The sequence below is a fragment of the Xenopus laevis genome, chromosome 5L (assembly GCF_017654675.1).
Source record: "Xenopus laevis strain J_2021 chromosome 5L, Xenopus_laevis_v10.1, whole genome shotgun sequence".
NCBI lineage: Eukaryota > Metazoa > Chordata > Amphibia > Anura > Pipidae > Xenopus > Xenopus laevis.
Window position 1 is genome coordinate 109,858,338 of NC_054379.1, and position 19,303 is coordinate 109,877,640.

Below are 19,303 nucleotides of genomic sequence, written 5' to 3' on the forward strand. Positions count from 1 at the left end.
AAAACACTGCATTGTGGGTAAAACCATTGTGATTTGCCCTCGAAATTGCTCTTTGCACACTTGCACTCGTAAATGATCCTTAAGATATAGTTAATTCATGGTAGGATAAGTCTCTTTGCGATCACAGCCCCCTTCTCTCTTAAATTATGTGGGTGGATTGTGTGTTAGGTGCAGAAATTTAAAAACCCCTGCAAAAGCTGTTGCTTTGGAAACCATAGAATGGCATTCACAGAAAAAGAGAGATAACTCACATTTTATTCAATACAATTCCCTACAGCTGGACCAGGGGATATGTGTAATGTGCCTAGGAGGGAAACTAGTATATTTGATATATATATATATATATATATATATATATATATATATATATTTTTTTTTTTTATATATATTGGATTTGACTTTAGATTATTGTTACTTGACTTGGGGATACAGGAGTATAACATTTAAAATATAAAATATAGTGTAATGGATAGTGTCTTAACCCCCGACAAATAAATAAATATACAGTAGGATGGACATCTTTAGGTACTTTATACATTCTGTATGATTTTGCACATAATGTAGCACGATATACTAAATTATACAACACTATTTTAGTATTTTATAATGAATTATAACCTTTTAGGTACTTGCTATTATATTTTATAACACTGTTCTATTTATCACGGTTTGTATTATGACATGTTAAGGTAACTTTTAACTATTTTTAGGTATTGTAATTGGTAATTTTATGATTACATAGCACATGTCACTTTCTGATGATGTAATTTCATTATTTGATCTATCACTATTGGCTACTTATACCCCTATGGGTGTAGGGTGGAGTTGCCTTGAGAAAGGTCCCTGAGTGGACCGAAATGTCACGTTGGCTGTAACTGCACTTATCTAAATACAATATTTTTTCACTGAAACCCCTGGAGTTGCTGGTCATTTGAACAGTATATATATATATATATACAAATTGTGAGACTGTTGCACACACTTCAAAGGAGGGTAATGCCCTGGTGCCAACAGAATATATATATAGAATCTGTAGAAAGAGAGCTGTTGCACGCAAGGGACTCTTGTCTGAAGGTAAAAATTTAAGTTTTATTTAGATCGACGTTTCGACCCTCAATGGGGCCTTTATCAAGAGTCCCTTGCATGCAACAGCTCTCTTTCTACAGATTCTATATATATATATATATATATATATATATTGTGAGAGAAATGCTGGATTAGAGGTGGAAGGTGTTTATATTTCTCCCAGATTTCTCTCTTATATATGCTAAGCTCCAGGGAAAGTATGTCAGCAGTGAAAGAGTGTTCTTTCACTGCATTTGGTTTTTTGAAAAGCCGGTAAAAAGGGCCCTGGAGTGAATGGAAGTGAGCGGGTGGGACTTCCATTCACCAGGCTATCCAGGTTTTGGTGAAGCCTGGCTATTAGTGGCCTCGTTAGACTTCAGGGGAAACCCCTTTAAACAGTGTGTCTCAGAGTTACTCACTCTCTCTCTTCCTGGGGAACTGCCTGCATGCAGTAAGGGGAGAGCCGGACACAGTGAGTAACCAAACAAACAACTGTTTTTTGTAGAGTTGGATGCTAGATCCTCTCTATTGTATAGAGAGGGAGCGACTGTATGTTACTTAGAGCCGGACAGGCTAGGATTTCTTTTTATGTTTTGTTTTCCAATATGCTCCTGTGTGCCGGTTAAATGTGAATAAAGCTGATTGCGGTCAGCCTAAAACTCAATGCTGAGTGTGAACTGTGGTTTTCTGAGACCAATCCGATCCCTGCAATCTACCTAAACCCCCCGAGACGGCACCGTTTGGACGAGTGACGTTACAATATATATATATATATATATATATATATATATATATATTTTTTTATTTTTCTTTCTTTTTAACCGCCATCTTCATAATAGGTTAAAAATGGTTCTGCCTGTACAGTACAGCCATGGTTCCAAAACTTCTTTAGAAAGCATACGTCATCCTTGTACATAATTTCATGTAATCATCAAATACAAACATCTAAAATATCGTTGATAATGTGTCTAAAAAAATGTCTTTGCCTAGCAGGAATGTTTTTATTATTGTAGTAATAAGAGGCTATTCCATTTTAATGAGGTTGGAAATTACATCAATTCTGCTCCAAAACAATCACATAGCTACGTGACTTCTCTTGGTTACTTGGTAACTAGAACTAATACAATCATTTATTGAAAGATGAACTGTCACTGAAATTGGAAGAAGAAATGCTGCCATAGTAAACATTATTTGTCTGAAAAAGTACACACAAAAAAAAAAATGCAAGCAATTTATAACTGGTCCATGAAAAGTTAGTATGACAACTTCTCTTTTCCTTATACATAACTGCAGATCAATTCTCCTCGCTGGAGTCTCAATCAGTATCAACTATGTGGTTCTACCCTGCTTTACCTTGGTGAGTGGTGTGTGTTGTTGATATTTTTTTTTCAAATTAAAGTTTCATATCAACCTGTACCATTTGTATAGGAATTAGAAAGGGTAATCGTGAGAACAGCATTTGAACTATGGGTCTTCAGAGAAGTACGGCAGATTTAACCAGAATGCGTCTAGGTGGGGAATTTACAGGGCTTGATACTACTGAGCTATCAGTGTCTTTCTTAGAGTATAAACTAGCAGCAGAATTAGTTCATATTGTGAATGTGGAGGTATATCCATTTAATATGATGTTAAGTATTTCCTGGCACACGTACTGTTCTTCCATAGCAGAAAGACATATAACTAATTGTAGAAATTCAGACAGGCACAAAACTTGTGTAGCCCGATTCTGCTACTGCAGGAGATCTAGCCCTGATTTTTTTTCATTGTGGTGCTACAGAAATCCTGTGTCTCTGCTACAGGGGAGAGCAGGTACACTAGGGGCATATTTATTATGCTGTTCAAAAATGGCGGGATAATACACCACACATCTTCAGGCTTCATAGTGTAAAAAAATGGAGTAACATTTTTACAGTTTTTTTTTTAGAGTTTTTTCTTCCGCTGGAAGCAATGTCAAATAACAGCAGCAAATCTGGCATTCTCATGGCGTAAAATTAAACACATCTCTTTACACCTCTTTTTCAGCACATTTTGATTTACACAGCATAATAAATATGCCCCTTAGATTTGGTGTGCCTCCACCCTAGGTCAGGACAGGCTGCAGTGTGATACCCCTCCCTGGTCTGCAATCACACACACAAAGGAAAGGTTATTGGGTTTATTTGCAGAACACTGTTCCTTTAATGACACTGATACCTATAGTCTGCCAGCCAGGCGCAACTTACATAATATTTCAGATGCTTTTATCTGTGAGCTGCTCATTTTGATAGTGATTCCTGGTATTGACTATTGGTTTGTTTGTGACTACCCTTTAGATTTTCCTCTGTTTGTTCCTGATACTGCTACTGACCTTTGTCTGATTGATCAGGGATGCCTGTCGGATTGCCCCACACACGGGCCAATAAGCTGCCGACGGAGTTGAGTTTTATCGGCCCATGTATGGGGGCCTTAAGTCCCTACAAAATTTATTTACCCCGTAAACTCTACATTATTCCTGTTCACACCTCAGGCTCCGAGTTGCCAGTGAGAGGCATAGGGGAAGCTGTCATTTGTCAAATCTACCTATGAAGTCTCATATTTTAGGAATTTTCAGGTCTATCATATGCTCAGGACCATTTGCCCAGGATCATGGAAGTATTTTCTTGTGGTCTATTCTCTGAAGTTTGGAGCCTAGTCCTATGTATTTATTCTTACGGATGACTGCCATGACCACTGGTCCGTTTTACAGACTAGTGCTTGCTTGACACCTGCCCTGACTACTGGTCAGATGTGTGGATGTACTTTTTAGTCTAACTGCCAATCTACTGTTTACTGATCACCTGTACTTCATTCTGCTCAATCAACCATTTCTTTATGTAGGTTCATCAGGCTCCTAACATGTTTTAACATGGCTACAAACCAAATAAGATCACTGCAGTCAGTTCCACACAGGGTAGGAATGGGGAGCCCGGGGACCACCAGGGCTGCTGTTCAGAGCCCCCCTCTGGACCCCCCTGGCAGTGCCGCCTCCACACCCTGCAGGCGTGCAGCATGTCTTTCGGGCCACCAATCAGCCGAGCATGTGCGTTGTGCGCAGACGCACACGCGCAATATGTTTTTCGGACGTTCGAGGCAGGAAGAAGAAATCTAAGGATCGGGTTAGCGGATCTGGGTCAGTGGGGGCCACCGGGTTTTTTCCCAGTGTCCCGCTGGCCCAGTCCGCCCTGGTTCCACATTGGGGTTTTGAGACAATAAATAAACTTGGAGGAGGAATGCAAACAAAGCAATGTAACAAACATGCTCTGTGCAAATGCTGCAAGCACAAATTGGAAGACCATATGATCTGGCATAGAAAAGAAGATTGTCTACCATTTGGCTCCACCTTCTCCTCTCATTCATTCACAGTTGTGGTACCTCAAGCCTTTCTTGTTCTTAGAACCCAACAAGGCTACTGATCTTGGTTAGCTGATAGTTTGTGTTCTCTTGTTGCCTAAAACTTAGTACACAAAAGTACCACTTCCACTACTTGCTCACAAATGAGAAATAAGTAAAACAAAACAAAATACTCAGGAATGCTCTCATTATATTCCACATAGACTACTGTGACACAAAGCTCTGTGGACCCCACTGTCTAAATGGCTAGAGCTGGCTATACATATGGAAATCCACTCGTTTGGCGACCTTCAGGTGGGCTATATCGGGCTGATCCAATCATGGGCCCTAGGGCCCAACCATCAGATCACAATGAGGCGAAAATGGGTGGTTTGTTCGAGGACCATATCAATGAACCCATGTGGTCCTCCATCCGATGGGATTCTTAAGACCAGCCAATCGACATCTGGCCATCTTTTGGAAAAATATCGATCAGATAATCGCCATACACAAAACATTTGTTTCTATCTGCGGTTTAATATGGCCACAATTTTCTTCAAGTATGAATACACGTATACATTGACATTCTGTATGTATTTATTAAATCTTATGCCTACAGTTTATGGGCAACTCCAACTATTTTAAAATAGAACTTGTGTATATTTTTTTACCTACACAATGCAGTTTAGCAGCAGGTAGTTTTATATCTACAGAGATTTACACAGAGTAGTCATTCAAGTCAAGCATACATTTAAAATTAGAATTTCTTCTAAAATGCCATGGCATGGAAGGCAATGCAAATTTTTCAACTTAAAGGTGCACTTATAGATTTTTAAGGCTTTAAATAGCTAAACATGAAGAAAAAAATCCCTAGTGATGGAAGCTTTACATTAGTCTGCTTTGGGTCAATACTGTGTGTGATCTAAAGGGAATAGCAGCGTGTAAAACCAAGAATATAAGAGCAAATGGGAGGGGAATTTCTTATGTCAGCAAAATGCTTATGTTATTTATCACCAATTGACAAGAACATTCATTTATCTTATCTGTGCTTTAATTACAATATACAATTCCGTTCCTGCCATATATTAAAAAAAACTATCTTCCCGAACCCCAACAAATCAGCGGTCCTTAACACAAGCAACTGACATGTAGCCAGGTCAAGCAAATTAACCCATTAAACTGATGACTGAGCCTTAACTATGTCTTTCAGTTTTAGTTGAATGGGTTAGTTACGTTGAAGTAGTTTTTTTATGTTTGGTCAAATGTGTTTCTTACTCTTCCATGCACAGAAACTAATGAAACATCCAGCAGGGATACTAAACATATCAATTGTGTACTGAATCTTTACTCCCCATGTATCACTCTGAGAGTTTGATAAAAGGTTCAATATTTCACTTGTGTAGCTCAATCCCATGATGTCCTGCAGTGCTGGCAGATGCATCCATTAATACTTGTTGAGAATCTTTGCACTGAATAATGATTACTGCATGCTTCTGCACCTTGATCGATGATTCCCACATATTCCTCTGTGAGGGTCCTCCTCTGTGAGTGTAGCACACCCTTGAGTTTACTTTTGCTGAGTATTAAGGCTGTGTGTGACAAGGTCAAACTACTTGTAATGTGCCCTCGGACCCAGTGTACACATGCAACTCCCTGCAACTCCTGGTACCTGGTGTAGGTCAATGCAGCAGGATAATCAGTCAGACACAGTTCTTTGCAGCAAACTTCAACTGATTTATTGAACTGAACAGAGTAGTAGAATACTGTGATATTCCCTCCAGTGGGATAACGGATGCTCCACAACAGACAATATGCTATATAAATAGCCAGCAGCAATGATTTACACTTCAAAGGAAAGTTACCCTCTCACTAGGTAATATACCCTCTTGGGTGGAGAGCACTAGGTCCTGGTTTTGCCAGCCTGGGGTCTTGTTTCTTGGCACCCGATTTGGTACCCACTGTATTCAGCCTGGGGTCTTGGGTCTTGGTACCCTATCTGGTCCTCAGATCACCAACTGGTGTTCCTGATCTAGTGGTTCACACACCATAGGATCCCAACCCCACTATTTCTCCTTGTTGGAGCCACAGCTGCTCTCTAGCTACCCTAAACTTTCTTTCACTCCTAGAGGGAATATCACAGTGTGACTACTACAGCTGTCTAATACTTATCTTTCAAGGAACCAGAGCCCTGGTCCTGCAAAGCCTCACCTTGTGCACATGGGGCTAACCCCCTTTATATTGTTAAACAGTGCCACCTAGTGGACAAACTCTGCTTAGAGTAATCCCAGTGGACCCAGGAAGGGAGACCCAGGTATGCTAAAGACCACCTAGGTGTCCAAATACTAAGGGGAACTGGCTAAATAAATTAACCCAAATATCAGGGTCCCTACATGAGTAAGTAGTTTGACTGGGCCATGTTATTGTAAGTGAAAACCGTAATATGTGCAAATTATTAAAGGTATATATTGCTAAGTAAGGGTTCCTATTCAAGTTATCTGAATATTCATGCAATATTAATACCATACTACCAGTGGCGTAAATAGGGTGCACCAGGCCCCCCTGGAGAAAAATCTTCAGAGGGGCCTGGCGCACACCGATCCACATCCTCCCGCATCCATCCTGCCTACATCCCGACTACACCCTGGTGCCCTCCTACCCCGTCCACTCTGGCCCGACTTGCATCCCCCTTCCTCGCTGCAGGTAAGAGAGCAACTATGGAGTAGGGATTTTTTACTAACTATAGAGGAAGCAGACCCCACAGTCATTTTTGTTTACCAACAGTAACTCCATAATGGCAATACTTCCATCTTGCCATGTTTAGCTAGCAATTATTTGAACTCAGAATTTATGGTTATTTTTCCCTGTGTAGGAAGTATAAAATGTTATTATTTCCACCAGTTTCTAAAATGATAATTTAAAATTTTAATGAGGTTGTTTATTACTGTCTTCCAATTCCCCTACATATGATTTTATGTGAAAATATTGTACAGGTACAGGATATCCTATATCCAGAAACCTATATATTTTTTTTTTACTATAGTATTTTATTTTTCTCTGTAATAATAATATCGTATCTTGTACTTGATTGTAACTTAGTTGCGTGTATCCATTATGGAGCAAAACAAATCGACAGGGGTTATTCAGTGTTTAAATGGTTTTTAGCCACTTTATGGTAATCCAAATTACAGAAATCCTTTATCCAGAAAACCAGAAATCCAAAGCAATCAGATAATAAATCACATACTGGTATTTTGTTTATATTGAACAAGAAACTGTTATTAATTAACATTTATATGAACATATGAACTGTACTTGTGTTTTTAGTTTGTTTGTTAAAGGAATTAGTGCTTGCCCTTATCAAATATTAGACATATAAGTTAAAATCTACTGTTTATTATTGTTATTTGTAAAAAAATGCCAAAGGAACCAGAAACTGCAAATTAAATTCGGAAACTTTTGTTACAGAAACATTCTCTATGTTAGAGCTACAGTAGCACACATTTTTAGAACCCTGTTTTTAGTTATAGAGCCTTACTCTGTACATAGTTTAAAAAAGAATCATTATGGGGAATTACAGAGTCATAGAAACAAAGCAACTGTCACCAAGTATATTCTATATGGAAAATATATTGTACTTGCAATTGTCTTACCATAAGACATTCTACGGCTTTGCTGACTGAAATTTTGTGCTGTAGAATTGAATTGGTAGAATATGTAAGTTCTAAGCACCAAAGTGCTTTACTTAATTTCAATTTATTGTGATTTTTTTGTTTTTCCGCACCTTCTAACCACCTGCCACCACTATTAGGAAGTTCATTAATTAACTATACATGTGCTGACAACTCATAAAATAAACGAACGGTTTGTACCAAAATGATTTATACAATGGCGTACAGTGGCTGTGTAATGTTGTGGTATATAGTAAGGTCAGATGGAGTGTGTGTGTGTGAGAGATCTGTCCGGTCCCTGAGTATTCAGGAGCCTTATGGCTTGGGGGAAGAAACTGTTACACAGTCTGGTAGTGAGGGCCCTAATGCTTCGGTACCTTTTTCCAGATGGCAGGAGTGTGAACAGTGAGTGTGAGGGGTGTGTTGGATTAGCCACAATGCTGGTGGCTTTACGGATGCAGCGAGTGGTGTAAATGTCCATGATGGAAGGAAGAGAGACACCTATGATCTTCACTATACTCTGTAGGGTCTTGCGCTCCATGACAGTGCAGTAGTAGGGATCAGATTCCCTTGTTGTTCTGTACCCTGTGGAAACTATGGGTATTTACTAGATTAGGTAAAAAGTGGACTAGCAATTCACTGCAAATGTTAAAATCTAATGTCCATTTTTTAGCATTTGGTAAAAGGGAGAACTAGGAAAGAGGGTCTTCTTAGTGCCTACTAATGGTCATCACTTTTGCAAGTCTTGATTTATTATCAACATTTCCCCTATTTTGTAACCCAGTATGTGACTCTTACTGGAATAGTGCAGTTATAAAAAAGTCAAAGATGAGTAAATATACCAAAGTAAAAATGTAAAATGTTACTTTGTAATCTCTTAAGAATATAATGGTCATTTATGAAAACAACTGCTGGAGCTCCAGAATGGAATCAATGGAGAGTCTATATTGATATATATCAGTAAGATAAAGGCATCCAGACATGTTCCTGCACTTCCACCCTGTTGCATCCATCCAATTACATGCCTCCTGACTCTTCTGATGAATGGTGCACCAATAATTGATAGGGAACCCTGGAGCTACCACCACTCTGTACCCCTACAGGGGTTGCTTAATAAAGAGGTATTGCACACTGCTCCTAAAGAATAGGATGTAGTTGTTTTGGCAATCGCACCAGTCAATGATGATATCCTGACACCAAAGATATCAAGTGCAAGCTTTTAATGCATTGGCATTAGGTGCATGGCCAACTAGTGGCTGCAATAAGGATGGAATTGTGGGTGAAAAAATGAATTCACAATTAGTTATTGACTGAGGTATGAGATAAAGATAACAGTTCACTACATCACATACCTTGTATGAACACTTTATCTTCTGAGCAATCTACTGTAATTGCATTCATGTTATCCCAAATTTTGAATGATTCGTTAGCATAGAAAGTGATGACAGTACACTGGTTGGGGCTCACAAAGAGCATCACTCAAATATTAATAACTAGGATAATTTCTGGAGCCCTAGTTGAACACACCTCTCCTGATTATGATATTTACAGTATTCCATTGATACATTCTCAATCACACTAATTATTACTCTGAATAAGGCACTGAATCATACTTACTGTTACCTTCTAATTTCCTTCTTATCTCTTCTATATTCAGTTGAATTCTTTTCATTTACTATTACTGTTAAAAGTATGACACATAGGGGCAAATTCACTAAGGCGCGAAGCGCCGAACGCTAGCGTTAATTCGCTAGCGTTTGGCATTTTCGCTACTGCGCAAATTCACTAACGAACGCTGGCGTAGTTTCGCTAGTGTTACTTCGCAACCTTACGCCAGGCGAATCTTCGCTAGCGACGAAATTACGCAAATTCACTAACTTGCACAGTGTACTGAACGCTACCTTTTACGCTAGACTTCCTTCGCCACCTCAGACCTGGCAAAGCGCAATAGAGTAGATAGGGATTGTTTAAAAAAAAGTCAATTTTTTTTCTAAGTCCCAAAAAAACGCTGGCGTGTTTTCTACATGATGGCTCGATCGAAAATCGATCGAAAATTTTTTGGGGCTCCCCTTCCTCCCCCCTACATTTCCTGACACATGGCAACTTACCTAGACAGTGGGCACATGTGTAGGGCAAAATAAAATTTTTATTTGCTGATTTGAAGGTTTTCTAGGCATTTGTAGTGCAGATACGTGTTCCTCCATTGAAATTTGAATTTCGCGCCGTATGCAAATTAGCCTTCGCTAGCGTAACTTCGCTTTATATAGCGAATCAACGCTAGCGCAACTTCGCAACCTTACGCTACCCCTGTGCGCAACTTCGGATTTTAGTGAATTTGTGGAGCGCTGGCGAAACTACGCCTGGCGAAGTGCGGCGAAGTTGCGCCTGGCGCAACTTCGCATCTTAGTGAATTTGCCCCATAGACTGTCTATTTGAGGTTTAGACCAGATACACACACACACATACAACCTTTATAGTTTTAAGGCATACCTTTCATCCTAATGTTACCCTGTCTCAAACATGTAAAAAGTGGTACTACACACGGCTTACAAAGCTGTCTAATATATTTGATTGCATAGAAAAGGCAGAGTTCCTACTTGAGCTGCTGTAGGAGAAAATACCACTAAAGGCCAATTACCCTTTCTGCTTCAGTAAAGTGATGAGGTCATTGTTTATTTTTAAACAGGATGCTTTAATATAACCCTAAACTGATGGTTTGTGGATTTATACACTGGCAATCATTCAAAAGCAATTTATATATATATATATATATATATATAAAACAATCCATTTATTTTTTAACTCAAACTGGCTTTCCATCAGCAGTAGAATGGCAACAGAATATACAGTAGATTGCATTTAGCAAAAAAAAGTCCAACTAAAGCATACATTTACTTACTTTAGTAGTGCTAGTGTCCATTACACAAGGAGATTAACCAGGCTGGTCTCTTAGGGAATCCTATAGGTTAATGACATAGCAGAAAAATCTACGACTTTCTCTCAAACCCAAACACTCTGGGCTCATTAAATTCAGTAGGTAAGTCTACAGCAGCTCCCACATGTAGCTCCCACTCTCACACCACATTCACCTGCTACTCACCTCCTTAAAACACCCCTCCGATGTCCCTTGGATGATTCTTAAAGGGATGACTCAAAACCTAAGGAATGGGAATATAGATAGATAGATAGATAGATAGATAGATAGATAGAGATATATATATATATATATATAACATATCCACTCCGACTTGTACCATAGATATAAAGTAGGAAGTCATGTAAAATTCTCTTTGCACACAGAAGCAAAGGAGTGAATGAACCCAGCAAGGCAGGCCATTTAAATGCCACCATAATACCTGATACTAACTAAATGCAACCTGATAATCCATTTCCGATTAAGTCAGTTCTCATTTGCTTCCACTATAAGATAAACTGTTTGTGATCTCTGTGTGATGATAGCTCGGATATTAAAGTGACAGACGCAAGCAGGGCAGAATGGATAAGCGACATAAGACATTCCCTGGCTGTTTTGATTTGATGTCAAGAGGGCAGAACCTGAAGGAATCCAAATTTCCTATCTCATTTTGTTTTGATTTTCATGGCTGATTTTCATTTTTAGCAGAAGACTGAAAAAAAATTGATTAACCTCGCTGTTACCGGAAGTGCCTTGAAGGGATATTTTCCTCCTTTTTTAAAAGAGTAATTTGCAATAAAAAAATATGACTCATGTCTGCGTTATATAAGCAATGGCAGTTTGGCATTAGCAGTAATGGAGGCTCATTTTCTAGATGTGTGCATCTTATTCATTGGAGTTGTTCTTATTGCACAAAACTGCAAATACACATTTTTTTCAAATTTAGATTTACTTCAATCAGATTAAAAACAGACTACAAGAATTACTTTTATGTAGGGAAATGTATGTATTGTTATTAACCTATTAAGAAAAATGTAAGTATCCTGAGGAATTTCATTGGGAGTGATTTGTTTTTTAAATTTGCTATGCAGTAAGTTTTATCCAGCATACCATTTGTTTAGTACTGGATGGAACACATTGTACATTAGATGGCTTGCTATTAAAGTAGTACAATATTGAAACAGTAAAGGGTCAAAGAGAAAGCAGATGTGGAACAATTGTGTCTGTGAGTGTGTCTATAATAAACAAATTCTATTATATTCCAAGGTTATAAGTATAAGGTAATAATAAATGATACTGGCAAATTGGGCAAGGTGGCAAAACATTGTATTACATTCACACGTGCACATCTCTTGGTCCCTGATCTTAACCACTAGTACAACAGTTCCTTCAGTGAGTGGGCTTTTATGGGGTTATGGGAGTTGTACCTGGAAACAGATAGATCTGCTTTAAATAGATCTGATTTTGGCGGGACATGGGCTAATCCGATTTACAGAGGGCTATAGGTGAAGCAGGTGGGGAAATCTCTGGTGCAGAGTTGTCAGTCATTGTAACAGTAGAGAGACACTAAGAAACTGCTAGAATTGGGCTGTAGTGATGGGTGAAAAATTTCGCCATTGTTGAATTTGCGGCTAATTTGTTCGCGAAACCGCAGGAAAAAATTCGCCATGCGACTCGTTTCGCTTTTTGTTTTGCTAGGGGCTGAGGTTGATGGGCGCATGAGTAAAGGTGTCCAAACTGACAATTCTGGGGAGATAGCGAGTGCGGAATGAGAAGGGGATAGACACATAGAAACTGACTGAGAAAGAAAATTCCAGCAAAGCAGCACCGGGGGAACTGACACCATGAGATGCAAAGGCAGGGCAACGAAACTGGCTATAAGTAGGTGCATAATGCTTCTTCTTGGCGTATGTTGCACAGGGGGGCTTTGCTCTGTTGGGGTGTCCAGTATTGTCTGCCTGCCTGGGCGCCAAATCCAGCCTTGGGTCATCAGGGAGCCACGAAAGATGGAGCAGCAGCACTGCCAAGTCTGGGGCTTTGCTCACACTCCGGCTCGGGCAGGACTTTGGGAAAGTTAATGTTGCTCTGGGAGGCTGCTGAGCTGACACAGTAGAGGCCGCCAATGGGCACTGTGGGAACGGCAGCTGCCTGGCATTCCGAAGCAGAGTAAAACAGAACGGCTTATGTTAACTGCTTATTAACCCGACACGCACATCAAAAATTATGCACAACAAAATTAAAGTGTGAGGCAAACTAGTTTCATGAATTTTTTGCCATTTCTCCAGAAATTCGCAAATTATTCGGCGAAGCAAAACGCAGCAGATTCGCCCATCACTATTGGGCAGTAGTAAAAAAAGCACAAAAAAGGGGATTAAAGATGGGTTTGATGCCATTTCCTACTTAGGAACTGCTATACCATCTGATTTAAGCCAACTATATAATCTGAATTTTAAACCTCTCATACGTCACACCAAGTCTCTCCTGGAAAAATGGTCCAAATTTACTATATCATGGTTGGGTAGAATATCGGCACTTAAAATGTCAATTCTCCCTAAATATTTGTATCTGTTTGAAACACTCCCAGTTTCAATTTCCCCAGCTACATTTAAGACTATTCAAGCTCAGCTACATAACTTTATTTGGGCTCGGAGAAGCCATAGGGTTGCTAAATCTGTGCTGATGGCATCAACCAAGATGGGGGGCCTGGGTACACCCAACTTGCAATGCTATTACGAGGCTGCACACCTGCGCCAATTACTGGCTTGGTCATGCTGGTCCCCTCATACGGTCTGGGGACAAATTGAGAGTGACATGTTACATAATTTTCACCTTAATGCTTATATTTGGGAACATTCCGGGTCCATTCGAATCCCTCCTTCAACCCTATCGGCAACACAATTTACATGCTCTCTATGGTGTAAACTTAGGGGCAAATATAATCTGAGCTCTACTAAGTCCATACTTACAACTTTCCTCCGCAATCCTAGGTTTCAACCGGGAATGGATCCTTCCTTTTGTGCTAAATGGGCTAATTTTAATTTTTTTGCAATACGTGATCTATTGAACCCACTTACCCATGAGATTTTACCGCTCCATGTGCTTCGGGACAAACTTTCTCAATCCCAACTCCCATTTTTTGAATACTTTCATCTTAGGCACTATCTAGGCCCTTATGTTGCCTATATCAAACAGAATCCACTCACGCCTTTTGAAGTGCTGGCGGTTAATGGCCTCCCTCAACGAGGTCTAATTTCAACAATATACCAGCTGCTCTCCCAGCCTCTGAACCCCGCACACCAGAGACATAAATATATGGATAAATGGGATCAAGCCTTGGCACGACCTATTACGGACGCAGAATGGACTCTGATTTGGGATAATGCTAGACGCATGGTATCTTGTGTTCGACAAAAGGAGAGTATATTCAAAATCCTGACATTTTGGTATTACACTCCAGATAAGTTGCACAAACTGTTTCCAGACCACTCTCCAACTTGCTGGAGAAACTGTGGGGCAATAGGCTCTCTTCTACATGTTTTTTGGGAATGCCCGCAAATACAGTCACTTTGGAATGAGGTTGCGGCGCTAGTAGCTACATTATTGGCTCGTCCCATCCCCCTTGACCCGGTCATTTTCTTGCTGGGTAAACCCATCCCTAAACTACGCAAAAGTGGTCAAGCTCTTGTGAACCAGGTTTTTACGGCCACTCGTATAGCACTTGCATCCAAATGGAAGGATCCCTTGCCCCCTACAATCACCGAAATAATTCGGAGAGTTAATAGCAACAGGACTTTTGAGTCAGGTATTGCCTTTGTTCAAAACAGAATGGACCAATATCTTAATACCTGGTCGTTATGGGAGTTGAGAGGTTTTGCTACCCATTAATATATTGTCTACCTGAGATTTCTGTATATTTCTCTCCCCTTTGGCCTTCACATAATCTTTATATTCCAACTATTGTCTAACTATGCTAGCACAATTTTTGTGTTTTCCCTGCTTTGTGTTCCTTATGTTTATGGGTAACTCACCGAAGGAATAGGATGCCTAAGGAGGTTTAGCTAGGCCAGCCAGATTCCATCCAAGGCCTTACTTGTTCATTCCCCTCCGCAACCGCATTGCCCCATATGCTATATAACATCTGTTATGTCGAGAAACATGTTGTATATTTTATACATAAAATGTCAATTTTACACTGTGATTTACCCTTTGACAGAATTTACAATAAAAAATAAGTTACAAAAAAAAAAAGATGGGTTTGATGCTGCTAGAGAAACATGTGGTTGAGCTGTTCCTGGTCTCCATCATGAGAACAGAGCTATTTGGTTGAGGTGGAAGGGGGGGGCGAAGATAAAGAGATGGTAGGTGTATTGTATTAAAAAAATAAGCTCCATTCAATGGCACACCCACCAATACCTGTGTTGCCCTTAAGCATTTCAGGACTGACACAGCGTGTGACCCCAAAGCATTTTATGACTGATACGGCATGTGGCTCCAAAGCATTTTAATGACTGACACAGCATGTGGCCCTAAAGTATTTCATGACTTACATAGCATGTGGTCCCATAGAATTTAATGACTGACACAGCATGTGGCCCAAAGCATTTCATGGCAGACACAGTGAGGCCCTTACAATTTCATGACAGACACACTGTGGCCCCTTCCTATTTCATGACAGGCACAACATGGCCCCTTATTATTTCATGACAGGCACAGTGTGGCCCCTTACAATTTAATGACAGACACAGAATGCACATTATTTAGTCAAAGGCACTGGATTCAGGAACAACAAACACATCCTACAAACCTCCTTCCATTCACCGATTCTCTTCTCCACCTATTTTTTTCCCACATTCCATATCAGCCTTCCTTTCTCCAATCTTTGGGGTATATTTATCAAAGAGTAAAGGTAGAGATCGCCACAGTCCTCTAGAGTGAAATTCCGCCACTTTCCATTTATTTTTTATGGAATTTTGAAAGGCGTATTTATCAAAGGATGAACTTTCACTTTCACCCATTGATAAATACGCTTTTTTTTAAAAATGCCTAGTGAGAAAATTATTGTTCTGTTATGCAGGATCAGATCCTCTCTTTGCCATAATTTTCTTTTTAACCATCCTCAAATCGTGTTTTCTACTCCACGATGAATTTCTTTAGCATGTAATGATATTGTAGCCTCCAAACCACTTTTCCTTCTTTAAAAAGTTATTGTGTCTCTGAGACCACTAGGATTCTGTATTGCATAACCAGTACACAAATAAGTTCACCAGGAACAGGCATTTCCCAAACTAAATACATCACCCTCTCACATTCTGAGCTGTATGCATCCTTCAACAATCCATATGTATCACTGGCCTCCTCCATATGTGAAGACAATCCATCATTTAAAGGGCCATATTTTATTGTTGCTTTTAATTGTATAGGTAGAAGAAGTGTCCATCTTCTGGCCACTTCTACAATTAGAGGAACAAACAAGTTAAGATCAGTTGGTTGGTAAATATTACAGTTCATTGTATTAGTGTGTACATTCTATGTGATAGCATTTGCCAGAATTTGGACCCTAAAGCCCACACTGATGGTGGGGGTAGAATCAAATTAGGAAAAGTGGTAAAATTATGTTGAGTATTGAGTGATGACATACAAAGTATGTTGATGCAGGAAAAGTGGGTCATTAAGAAGGAAACATGGAAAAGTCAGAAGAGAGAAAGGTAGTAGAGACATAAGGGGTTATTTATTAAATGTCGAGTTGAATTTTTGGATTTTTCAGTTTTTTAAAAAGAAAAACTAAAATTTTTCAAGATTTATAATACCCTGAAGCTTAAATAGCTCACATCTGAAAATACACCAGCTAAAAACCTGTTGAGGTCTTGTAGAAGTAAATGGCAGAGGTCCCTTGAACCATTTGAATATGCTAATAGCCTTTGTGAAGTTTAAATTTTTTTCGGTGGGTTTTTCCTGCCGAAAACTTGATCAATTTGAGTATTTCTAGTTTTTCACCTCGACTCACCGCAACGTTTTCTAGTTTTGTCACCTCGACCCACCTCGAAGTTTTTTTACATTCAAGTGTTTTCATAAATTAGAAAACATTTGAGTTGTGAGTTCATTCTGATCATTCAAGGATCAGGTATTCACCATATGTAAGTATGCAAATTATGCAGAAAAAACCCAACGTGGTAGGTTCCATTAGTGGATACACACTCTTAATAACTTGGCTAATGTTGCTTATAAGAATCAGCTTGGCTTTCCTTAGCAAAGTCACCTAATCTTTTCCTATAGCTGGGTCTGAAAAACAAATCACACAACAGGCCATTACTCTGTAATCAATATTATCTGAAAATATTCAGAATAGGTATGGTTGATCTTTAAGCACCTCTTGACCACATCTGCATAAAACCCACTCTGGTTATAACTGTATCTTCTGGTTATATATCAATATCCTTACATTAACATTGATGTGCCTGAAAGGAAACATAGAACCATATCTGAAAGGTATTCATAGCCACTGACAGGAAGTATCCCAAACATCATTTTTAGCCTCAGTTATACTACTATGGGACCTCTTATCCAGAATGCTTGGGACCAAGGGTTTTCTGGATAAGGGATTTTTCCATAATTCATGTAAACATTAATTAAACCCACTTGGGTTGCTTTTCCTCCAATAATATTTGGATTAAATACAAGGTACTGTTTTATTAATACAGAGAAAAGGAAAATCATTTTAAAAAGTTTGAACTATTTGATTAAAATGGAATCTATGGGAGACTGCCTTCCCGTTATTCTGATGTTTCTGGATAATGGGTCTCCAGCTAATGGATCATATTAACATAGTAAGTTAGGTGGAAAAAAGACACACCTCCATCAAGTTCAACCTTTTAAAGGAAAACTATACCCACAAAATGAATACTTAAGCAACAGATAGTTTACATCATATTAAGTGCCATATTATATAATCTTACCAAACTGGAATATATATTTAAGTAAATATTGCCCTTTTACATCTCTTGCCTTGAGTCACCATTTTGTGGATAATGGATGGCTACTGGCACAGGTATGGGGGGGCAGTATGGTCGATGGCTACTGGCACAGGTATGGGGGGCAGTATAGTGGATGGCTACTGGCACAGGTATGGGGGGCAGTATGGTGGATGGCTACTGGCACAGGTATGGGGGCAGTATGATGGATGGCTGCTGGGCTTGCTGGTACAGGTACGGAGGGGCAGTATGATGGATGGCTGCTGGGCTTGCTGGTACAGGTACGGAGGGGAAGTATGATGGATGGCTGCTGGTACAGGTACAGGGGGGCTGTATTATGGATGGCTGCTGGGCTTACTGGTACAGGTACAGGGGGCAGTAATATAAATGAAAGTGTTGTACATTTTCTTGCTTTCTTTATTTAAAAACCATCATGGTAAGGAGGGAATGGTAATGCAGGACAGGGGGCGCTGATTGAAGCTCTTGCCTAGGGAGCCAAACTACCTTGGCCCAGCACCGGCAGGGATGCCACTCATATGTGAAAAAGTTAAGTCATATTAAGACATACCCTTAAATCCATATGCCTCCTCCTCCCCTGTATAATACAGTACCCCGGCATATGATTTAACACCTTAATTGGCCCCTAACAACAATTTTCAAATGTTAACAAACCCCCAGAACAAATACCAGGCTTATGATCCATTTGGATCATAGGTCAGGCAGAGTATGGCAAACACAGGGTGCAAAGAGCAGGCAAAGTATGACACACACGGTGACACTGGAGCATAGGGAAGACAGAACAGAGCAGGAGACAGGAAAATCAGGATCACTCTAATATGTACTACATACAGTGACACAGTGCTGGTGCCCCATTAGCATTTTGTATAAAGTGTGAACAATGTGGGCAGTTTCAGTCTGGTTCTCAGGTGTGAACAGTACGGGGTTTTAGGGTGTGAACAATAGAGGTATAACAAGTGTGAACAATCCAGGGGGGTGTGTGAATTTGAGGATTAAACTATGCAGGGTCCAGTTAATCTCTGTAGTGATACCTTTTAAATCTTACATATGGTAAGCAGGCACAGCAGGCAGATTTTGATATGGAGGGCCACATAAAGGGGGGTTAGCGGGCCGCATTTGCCTTTTCTGTATTTGTACCAGCCATATTGGTACCATTATTTAAAGGAGCAACATTCTCAACCCTCAACTTTTTATTATTAATATACTTAAACTTTTTGGGGTTAGTCTTATCTTAGCCTCTGCTGCAATGCACTCCTCATTTTATATCTTTGCCTTCTGTCCTCACAAACTTTGCAGCTTCTGCCCCCACAAATGCCTTTCTC

General features: G+C 39.7%; 1 long non-coding RNA gene across 1 annotated transcript in view; it reads left to right on the top strand.

Annotated features, from left to right (window-relative positions):
- The first annotated feature begins 1,496 nt into the window (after window positions 1-1,496).
- The window catches only part of LOC121393790, a 26,789-nt gene continuing 8,982 nt past the window's right edge, over window positions 1,497-19,303 (top strand). The window contains exons 1-2 of the long non-coding RNA XR_005961360.1: window positions 1,497-1,537; window positions 2,359-2,422. This is a non-coding gene — a long non-coding RNA (uncharacterized LOC121393790). The remainder of the gene's footprint in view (window positions 1,538-2,358; window positions 2,423-19,303) is intronic.